A 10,866-nucleotide genomic window follows, 5' to 3' on the forward strand; every position below is an offset into this window, starting at 1 on the left:
CAGAGCCCCGCTGCTCTCTATGGGGAATCGGATGAGAGCGGACCGCCTGTCCGCTCTCATCCGATCCCATCCAATCTGATCCCCACCCAGGATTGATGGAAAATAGGGTGGACACAGTCCGGCGCCCGCCTAGTGGGCGAAAATTTGAATTTTTTTATTAAAAAAATCTTTCGAATTTTTCAATTTTCCTCACGGCACACCAGGCAACATCTCGCGGCACACTAGTGTGCCGCGGAACAGTGGTTTCAAAACACTGGTCTAGAGATCATGTTCCCACCAGGAAAAGGAGATTTAACCATGACCTCAGGCTAAATGCACAGACCAAATGTGTTAAAAGTAAAGGTGTCCAGGGCAGCTGTTTACCAGCTCCATCTGGTACGCAGGATGAGACCCTCTCTGCCCGCACACTGTCTGGCCAGAGTGGTGGATGCTCTAGTTATCTAGTAGCTTGGACTACTGCAATGCGCTCTACGTGGGGCTACCTTTGAAGGTGACCCAGAAACTGCAATTAATCCAAGATGTGGCAGCTAGACTGGTGACTGGGTGTGGCCGCCGAGACCACATAAAACCAGTCTTGAAAGACCTATACTGGCTCCCAGCACGTTTCTGAGCACAATTCAAAGTGTTGGTGCTGACCTTGAAAGCCCTAAACGGCCTTGGTCCAGTATGCCTGAAGGAGCGTCTCCACCCCCATCGTTCAGCCCGGACGCTGGGGTCCAGCTCTGAGGCCCTTCTGGCGGTTCCCTCCCTGTGAGAAGCGAAGTTAGAGGGAACCAGGCAGAGGGCCTTCTCGGTGGTGGCACCTGCCCTGTGGAACGCCCTCCCTCCAGATGTCAAGGCAATAAACAACTATATGACTTTTAGAAGAAAACTGAAGGTGGCCCTGTTTAGGAAAGTTTTTAACCTCTGACGCTGTATTGTTTTTAATATTCGTTTGGAAGCCGCCCAGAGTGGTTGGGGAAACCCAGCCAGATGGGCGGGGTATAAATAAATTATTATTATTATTATTATTATTATTATTATTATTATTATTATTATTATTATTATCTGATGTCAAGATGCCTCTGATGCATGTGCAGAGTGCCCAGCAGACTAGTCTCCACACCCCCCAATCTCAGGCCAAAATGCCTCTGAACATGTATGCAGAGTGCTTATCCTCTGAGCATAACTCCCTCCTCAGAGAGACACCCACTTTCCCATCTTTACCTCCCACATATTTCTGCATTTAATCGCTGGTTCTGCTGCCTTTGATTTGTCTGAGAAAAGAAAGAAGATTTAATAAATACCTTCAGACCCACAACCCCGTGAAGAAGTGGCTTTGGAAACTGGCTGCATTTTACTCTTCAAAGTAAAACAAAGGCACAGGGTCTGATTTGCTACCCTGTTGAAGCATTTCAGCCAGGTGGGGAATGAAAAAGACATCACTCTAAGCTTAATGATCTATCCTCGATGCAACACTTATGTATTATTGTTCAGGGCAAAAGGGAGACCAGAAATTACGCCACTATCCACAGCCAAACTCAAGATTTCTCAGGCCTTCTGTTTTGCATTTAGTTATTTACCACCCAGGGAAGAGTGAAATATAATAATATGTACATAAAGCATAACCCATGAGTAGGCAAACTTAGGGCCAGGGGGCCGGATCCGGCCCAATTGCCTTCTCAATTCGGCCCGTGGACAGTCCGGGAATCAGCGTGTTTTTACATGAGTAGAATGTGTGCTTTTATTTAAAATGCATCTCTAGGTTATCTGTGGGGCATAGGAATTCGTTCATCCCCCCCAAAAAAATATAGTCTGGCCCACCACATGGTCTGAGGGACGACGGCTGAAAAAGGTTGCTGACCCCTGGCATAATCCATTAATATACACCCCCAAAGAACGCCCCAAAAGAAACCGTTCAAGCATCTTTACATCGCGGATCTTGATTTGTGGTGATTCAAGAACCCTGAAATAAATTATTAGTACAGAACCCCACCGAAAAGCAGTTCAGGTTCAAAGCAGCTTCTGAGAGAGAGAGGAGGCTGCTCGCTGGGACTCTGTGTGATTTCCTCATTCTAGCCTTGGTCCCTCCCAGACTGGGTACGTCCGCCTGGTTATGTCAGTTCTGATTCAGAGATGCTGTGTTTAGTGGCCCTCAGAGGAGGGTATCGGTTGCCTCTCAGCACGAGTCACTATTCTCTAGAGGCTGGGGAAATGTTACAAGTAGTGAGATGCCTGTGCATTTGGAAACGTGGCCACGGAGATGAGACGACAATGCATAAGTATTGGGTTGTGTTTGTTGCAACTGGTAGGGGAGATGGCCAGGAGACCAACAGCAGGGGGCGCCACAGCCAACGACAGGCAGAGCCAACTAATTCTACTTTTGTGCCTGTTCTCCCTGCTGAGTTCTACAAGGACAACAATGAGACTCGGGTGAGAAAGGTGGCAGGCAAGGCCACCCCCTGGGCTGGGTCTAAGCAGGCAGGCACACAGGGGCTGAGGACAAACTGAAGTTGGTGGGTCAGTGCTCCAACCACCAGTACAGTGATACCTTGGGTTAAGTACTTAATTCATTCCGGAGGTCCATTTTTAGCCTGAAACTGTTCTTAACCTGAAGTACCACTTTAGCTAATGGGGCCTCCTGCTGTTGCCGCGCCGCTGGAGCACGATTTCTGTTCTCATCCTGAAGCAAAGTTCTTAACCTGAAGCACTATTTCTGGGTTAGCGGAGTCTGTAACCTGAAGCATATGTAACCCGAGGTACCACTGTACATGGTATGGTGACAGTGGGCAGAGAGAAGTTTTCCTCCCTCTTTCAGAATACAGTCATACCTCGGGTTACAGACGCTTCAGGTTGCGTTTTTTCGGGTTACGGATGCACCGAAACCTGGAAGTACCGGAACGGGTTACTTCAGAGTTTCGGTGGTTGTGCATGCGCAGAAGCACTAAATCGCAACCCATGCATGCGCAGATGCAGCGTTGTGGGTTGCGAACGCTGCGGGTTGCGAACGTGCCTCCTGCACAGATCACTTTCTCATCCTGAAGCAAAGTTCTTAACCTGAAGCACTATTTCTGGGTTAGTGGAGTCTGTAACCTGAAGCGTATGTAACCTGAAGCGTGTGTAACCCGAGGTACCACTGTACTTTCCTCTAGTTCCCCACTGGCCCCATTTTGCCTCCAGTTCTGTTGGTGCTGAACAGTTGAGTTTGCTATTTGTGGGAGGTTCGCCCAGTATAACAAGGTCAACTTGCACACATACAAACACAATACAGCAGGCATGTGTAGTTAAACATGCACCTAGCAAAATTTGCCTGATGTTTCCTGATTTTGCCTTATGTAACCAGGAAGCGTGCTCCCAATTTTATTTTATTTTTTAATTTAAAAGGTTCAATGAAGTTTCATCAAAGGAACAGCCATAGCTGTTGGTCCCATGTTCAATCCCTGCCATCTCTAGGGAGAGCTGCCTGAAACCCCGGGGAACAACTGGTAGTGAGTGTAGGCAATTCTGAGATCGATGCACCAATGCCCTGACTCAGTGGAAGGCAACTTCTGTAAACCAGCCCTTTCTCTGGAACCATGAGGACTGGAAGCTTGCGTTGTTTTAGGGGGAAGGCCCACCACTTACCGACAGAGCATCTTGGCATCACCTTGCCAACAAAAAGCCATATAGTTCAAGCTATGGTTTTCCCAGTAGTGATGTATGGAAGTGAGAGCTGGACCATAAAGAAGGCTGATCACCAAAGAATGGATGCTTTTGAATTCTGGTGCTGGAGGAGACTCTTGAGAGTCCCATGGACTGCAAGAAGATCCAACCTCTCCATTCTGAAGGAAATCAGCCCTGAGTGCTCACTGGAAGGACAGATCCTGAAGCTGAGGCTCCAAGACTTTGGCCACCTCATGAGAAGAGAAGACTCCCTGGAAAAGACCCTGATGTTGGGAAAGATGGAGGGCACAAGGAGAAGGGGACGACGGAGGACGAGATGGTGGGACAGTGTTCTCAAAGCTGCCAGCATGAGTTTGACCAAACTGCGGGACGCAGTGGAAGACAGGAGGGCCTGGCATGCTCTGGTCCAGGGGGTCACAAAGAGTCGGACACGACTAAACGACTAAACAATAACATCTGCTTTGCACACAGAACATCCTAAGCCCGGTCCCTGGCATCCCAACACTAGGCTGGGAGAAACCCCTGCCTGAAACCCTGCAGAGCTGCTGCCAGTCCGTGTAGACAATACTGAGCTACCACCTGAGTTGTGTTAGGAGGCCGCTTCCAATGTCTGCCGCGGCAGCCCTTTTCCTCTTCAGGGCTGCAGCTGGAGGATGCTCCACAAGAGGGGGCCAGCATCCTTTTGGAAAGCCGGGGTTTCCCGTTGTCCAAAATGAGAAACTTCATCCTCCCGGAGTTGAGACAGACACAAATTAAAAGGCATCTATTAGTGGGCTACCAGGCAAGCCCAACCAGGCAGATAGAAAGTGGAGTTAATAATTCAGGGCAACGTTGAGTCAAGCGGCTAAACAGCGGCTCTGCCGAGCTCCTAAATTTAGACTCCTTCAATAATTTGAAGCAGGCAGGGATCTCTGCCTGGGCTTTTCGCTTTAGCTCAATCTGTAAGTGGAGAGAGAGAGAGACAGAGAGATCGAAAGGGAGTCCTTCGCTCCCCAAGCGTGAGGTCCGCCTCCCTCTGTCTCAGGGGCAGGGAATCTTTTCCAGCCTGAGGGCCGCATTGCCTCCCAAGGAACCTGCTGGGGGCCACATCTCAGGGGTGGCCGGGACCCAGGGCAAATAGGGTCAGAGAAATGGTTGTAAATATTACCTCTGAGCACCTCTGGTTTCTAGATACACCCCTCTGTATCCCCCCTCCAGGGAAGCAAGTCATCGGAGCTGAATTTGGAGGGCATTCAGGCCAGGCAAAGTTTCTGGTTGCGAAGCAGGGGACCACTATGTGGTAGGGGGTTAAGAGGAGGAAGGGGGCTTGCCTCCATGCGCAGCTGTGGGGGGGGGGAGGTCCAGACCGAGGGAAATATTTGGGGAAACTGGAACGCTGAACTAGACGTGCCTATCGCTCTCTTTCAGATCCTCACCACACATTATTATTATTATTATTTTAGAATTGTATTTATTTATTGAAGTTCTTATGTTACATCGGTAAACATTATTGTATCACAAGGCTTATTATACTATAATTTTCAACATGTATACAAATTTTATATACTAAAAGAAAAAAGGGGAAAAAACAAGGGCAAAATACTATTCCAAAATCATATACAGTGGTACCTCGGGTTACATACGCTTCAGGTTACATACTCTTCAGGTTACAGACTCCACGAACCCAGAAATATTACCTCGGGTTAAGAACTTTGCTTCAGGATGAGAACAGAAATTGCGGTGGCAGTGGGAGGCCCCATTAGCTAAAGTGGTGCTTCAGGTTAAGAACAGATTCAGGTTAAGAACGGACCTCCAGAACGAATTAAGTACTTAACCCGCGGTACCACTGTATATACCAACACTTTGGACTTCCTGTCTATCCTGTTGTATATTCCTTTTTTACAAATGAATGTACTCTCATTATTGTATATTTCTTTACATTTTATCTAATACATTCCTATATAAATATGTACCCTTGGTCTTCTTTCTCAACTCAGTCTCTCTCCAACGTGAATTGAACGCTAGCGTAGATAGCGAACCTTTACTGTATTTTTGAGCATATATCTTATACCTATCACACTTTCCCATAATTTTTTGTTTCGAATTGTCTCTCAGGCTATTTGTCAACTGTGCCATTTCAGCAAATTCTTCCAGCTTGTTATGCCGATCCGTTATTGTCGCCACACATTGAAAGCACATGATACCCCCCCCCCCAAAAAAAAGAATCCTGGCAACTGTGCTCACCTCCTTGCAAAGTGAAAATCTGGGGCGTACCTAGGTTGGCCCCCGCCAAGGGTGTAGGCCAAGGGAGGGGCAGAACAAGCACGTCTCTCCATTCTTGCTTGGAGTGGCTAGGAGTCGGCCAACGCTGCCTGCGCACTCCCTCGGTGGAGGCATCCAGTCACCAGCACAGGCTATTGAAGCAACTCTCTGGGCCCCCTCACCAGGCTTTAGATGACAGCTTTGTTGTTGTTTAGTCGTGTCCGCCTCTTTGTGATCCCCTGGACCAGAGCACAGCAGGCCCTCCACTGCCTCCCGCAGTTTGGTCAAACTCATGCTGGTCGCTTGGAGAACACTGTCCCACCATCTCGTCCTCTGTCGTCCCTTCCTCCTTGCGCCCTCCATCTTTCCCAGCATCAGGGTCTTTTCCAGGGAGTCCTCTCTTCTCATGAGGTGGCCAAAGTCTTGGAGCCTCAGCTTCAGGATCTGTCCTTCCAGGGAGCACTCAGGGCTGATTTCCTTCAGAATGGAGAGGTTGGATCTTCTTGCAGTCCATGGGACTCTCAAGAGTCTCCTCCATTCTTCCATACATCACAACTGGGAAAACCAGAGCTTGAACTATACGGACTGCTATGGCGGCTACTGGTCACAATGGCTGTTCTCTGTTGCTGCGGACCTTTGTTGGCAAGGTGATGTCTCTTCTTTTTTAAGATGCTGTCTAGGTTTGTCATCGCTTTTCTCCCAAGAAGCAGGCGTCTTTTAATTTTGTGACTGCTGTCACCATCTGCAGTGATCATGGAGCCCAAGAAAGTAAAATCTCTCACTGACTCCATTTCTTCCCCTTCTATTTGCCAGGAGGTGATGGGCCCAGTGGCCATGATCTTCGCTTTTTTGATGTTGAGCTTCAGACCATATTTTGCGCTCTCCTCTTTCACCTTCATTAAAAGGTTCTTTAATTCCTCCTCACTTTCTGCCATCCAGGTTGTGTCATCTGCATGTCTGAGGTTGTTGATATTTCTTCCGGCAATCTCAATTCCGGCTTGGGATTCATCCAGCCCAGCCTTTCGCATGATGAATTCTGCATATAAGTTAAATAAGCAGGGAGACAACATACAGCCTTGTTGAACCCCTTTCCCAATTTTAGGGAGCCAATTAATCTCCTTGCCACGGGTGCAAATGAGCCTAGATACGCCTCTGGCAACAATTCCCAGCTCCCTTCACAAAGCACAGTTCCTAAGGTTCAAAGCACACATTGGACGCTCTTTGAACGCACCGTGTGCATCTGCCCTCAGACTATTTGTCCAATTTATACACTGACCAGTCGGGATGGCTCAGTTGGTAGAGCTTAATAATAATAATAAGAATATTTTTTTATTTATACCCCGCCCTTCCCGGTTCAGAAAACTGGGCTCAGGACGGCTAACAACAAATTTAAAACACTTAATTGATGCTACAAAAAAAAAAAAACAGCATAAAATGTGGTATAAAACATGAATAACAAATCAAAAATCAATTTAGGGGGGAAATCCATCCAATAAACATTAGATGATCACCAGGGCTAGCTGGCTAAATGAGTCCTATTTGGGCCAGCGAGGAGACCAGGGGAGAACTAGCTGTGGGATCCCAGAGCGGGTAATCTTCATAAAAAGGGGAGGTGGAGGGAAGGAAGGGGAATAAAAGATCAGGCTAAGCTCAAATTAAAAGCCAGGCGGAATAGCTCTGTCTTACAGGCCCTGCGGAAGGAGGTTAAATCCTGCAGGGCCCTGGTCTCCTGGGACAGAGCATTCCACCAGGTCGGAGCCACCACTGAAAAGGCCCTGGCCCTGGTGGAGGATAATCTAACTTAGAGCATAATAAGTCACAGGGTTGTGGGTTCGAGCCCAATGTTGGGCAAGAGATTTGGGGTTGGACTGGATGACCCTCAAGGCTCCTTCCAACGCTACGATTCCATGACTGGCAGAAGCTCTCCAGGGTTTCAGGCACGGGTCCTTCCAGGCTCACCTGGAGTTTCCGGGGATTGAACCCGGGACCTTCTGCATTCAAAGCAGCTGCTCTAAGCAACGGGAACGGGGAGAGGCATTTATTCGGGATTAATCGGCGCAGAATCTGATCTCTCTGTGTGGGCGAAAGCCTTGCATAATTGGCCTAAGCTCATCCTTTGAACACCTCCAGCTTCTCCGCCGCCTCGCATCCCGGCTGACGTTGAAGGCCCCTCTCTGGATGGCTCTTGGGAAAGTGCGGCGGGGGAGGAGGCTTTCTCTGGCTGCTGCTTCCAGCCACTCCAAAGCCGAGGATGGGCTTTTAATGTGCAGCTCGTTATTATTAGCAACATCGTTAGCAGCTGCGTAGGTGAAGGCGGTGGAGGCAAAGTGCAGGGTTTTTGGCAGAGGCAGCGACAGAAAAGAGAAAACCTTTGCAGGGAAATCAGCAGGCAAAGGACAGGGAAAGGCCCGACGTATTTTGAGGCGTCCCCTAGGTGGAGTGCTTAACCACCTCTGATTTAAGGTGCTACTTCTTTTAAGCCCCCTACCTAAGCTGGGGCTCCACCATAGAGCTGTGGCCCTTCCCTTAAGGTTCCAGTCCTCATGAGGTTCTGAAGAAAGGACTGATTTAAACAGAAACAGAGGAATCTCCTCCCACAGAGGAGTCAGATTGTCTTCACTGATTGGCAGTGGCTCTCCAGGGTTTCTCCTGGAGATGCTGAGAATCAAACCTGGCCCCATCGTTCTGCCCGGACACGGAGGTCCAGCTCTGAGGGCCTTCTGGAGGTTCCCTCCCTGCGAGAAGCCAAGTTACAGGGAACCAGGCAGAGGGCCTTTTCAGTGGTGGCGCCCGCCCTGTGGAACGCCCCCCCCCCCACCAGATGTCAAAGAGAAAAACAACGACCAGACTTTTAGAAGACATCTGACGGCAGCCCTCTTTAGGGAAGCTTTTAATGTTTGATGTAATACAGTATTTTAATATTTTTTTGGAAGCCTCCCAGAGTGGCTGGGGAAGCCCAGTTAGATGGGCGGGGTATAAATAATAAATTATTATTATTATTGTTATTATTATTATTATTATTCTGCATGCAGAGCCTGTGCTCCACCAGTGCAACCCACCCCTAGAAAACAAAGCAAGATTCCAGTCCTCATGACCCTGAAAACACGATTCTGACACGTGGGTCTCTCCCAGCTCTTCCTGCACTTGAACCCAGGGCGTTCTGCAGGCACAGCAGGCGTCCCACTACAGAACCACACACCCCTTCCACGGAACGTTTCTAAAATGACACACACACACACCCGGCTCCCCAAATCCAAAGTTTCTCTACCGCCAGGCTCAAATCACAGGTGTGGGATCTGCCTCACTTCGTTACCTAAGGTGCTAGCAACACAAGAGAGGATTCTGGGGGTGGGATGGTAATGGCGGGGAGGGGGGGCAGGAGAGAGATCGGGCGGTATTGATTGGTGTCTGTCAGCTTGCCGGGCACAATGGCTGTGCTGCACGTCCAGACACCGCACCATCGCACAGATCAATGGGGGGACATCAATACACCCGGAATTGCTCTGCAGCTATGGCAACGGGAAAGACAAGAATTAGGGCTCTTTGCTAGATGGCTCCAAAGTTCTTGGCTGCTGGGGAGCGCTCAATATATATATAAATGTGTGTGTGTAATTTTTTTCCTTTGGAAGAAAAAAATCCAGCAAGGTAGAAGACACAGAAAAAGACAAGAGAGATCTCCCCAGATTTAATAGGGTGCCTTTTGTTTTTCTAACCTTCCTATGTCTCAAAGAGAACCCATTCCTTTTCCTGCAGGGAGTTTCAGCGCTTCTAAGCCAAAATTAAGGACGCTGTTAAGATGGGGTGGTCATAAGGGGCGAAATTTCTCTGCACAGTTGTGTGTCCGCCACAGAAGTGTCCGCCGCCGCTGCCTGATGTTTCCGCATTGTAGAAAATTCATCTTGCAGGTGTAGAACCACCCTCTCTCATCTGTGGTTCTACTCACTTACAAGCCCTCTGAGCATGTCCAGAGTATTTTTTCCACACCAATGAGCAGCTCCCCACCCCACATAGGAGTAAAGAGTGAGTCCGATGGCAACAACCCCACGCAGATCAGCCCCACAATACGACCCTCCAAGTCTCTCTGTTCGGCCTTTGAAATTGTCCCCAATAATAATAATAATAATAATTTATTATTTATACCCTGCCCATCTGGCTGGGTTTGCCCAGCCACTCTGGGCGGCTTCCAAAAGAATATTAAAATACTATGATACATCAAACATTAAAAGCTTCCCTAAACAGGGCTGCCTTCAGATGTCTTCTAAAAGTTTGGTAGTTGTTGTTCTCTTTGACGTCTGGTGGGAGGGCGTTCCACAGGGCGGGTGCCACCACCGAGAAGGCCCTCTGCCTGGTTCCCTGTAAGTTGGCTTCTCGCAGGGAGGGAACTGCCAGAAGGCCCTCAGAGCTGGACCTCAGTGTCCGGGCAGAACGATGGGGGTGGAGATGCTCCTTCAGGTATACTGGACCAAGCCCCGCCTCTTCTCAGGCCACACCCCTTATGGATCCTGCTCCGCCCCTTCCTTGTTTTTGCAGGGCAGAGATGTGTCCTTGAACTCTCTGAATGCCTCTTGCTTGCCTGGGTGGAGGGCAGAGACTGCGGTGTGCAGGTGTGGTCTCCTGTGCAAAGGTAAAATATATCTTCATTGCTCCGCCCACTTTTGCCTCTGGCTCTGTCCCCATAGGTATGTGGCCCCGAAAAGCTTGCCCAGAAAGGAATGTGGGGGCCCCCCAGTCTGAGAAAGGCTCCCCCACCCCTGACTTAATAGAACCATTCTATACCACCGCTAAGATTTATGCCATTTCTAACATCAGAAATGGCATAAATCTTTGGTGACAGCAGTCACGAAATTCAAAGACGCCTGCTTCTTGGGAGAAAAGCAATGACAAACCTAGACAGCATCTTAAAAAGCAGAGACATCACCTTGCCAACAAAGGTCCATATAGTTAAAGCTCTGGTTTTCCCAGTAGTGATGTATGGAAGTGAGA

This window comes from Podarcis vaucheri, assembly GCF_965113315.1.
Source record: "Podarcis vaucheri genome assembly, chromosome: 16".
Lineage (NCBI taxonomy): Eukaryota > Metazoa > Chordata > Lepidosauria > Squamata > Lacertidae > Podarcis > Podarcis vaucheri.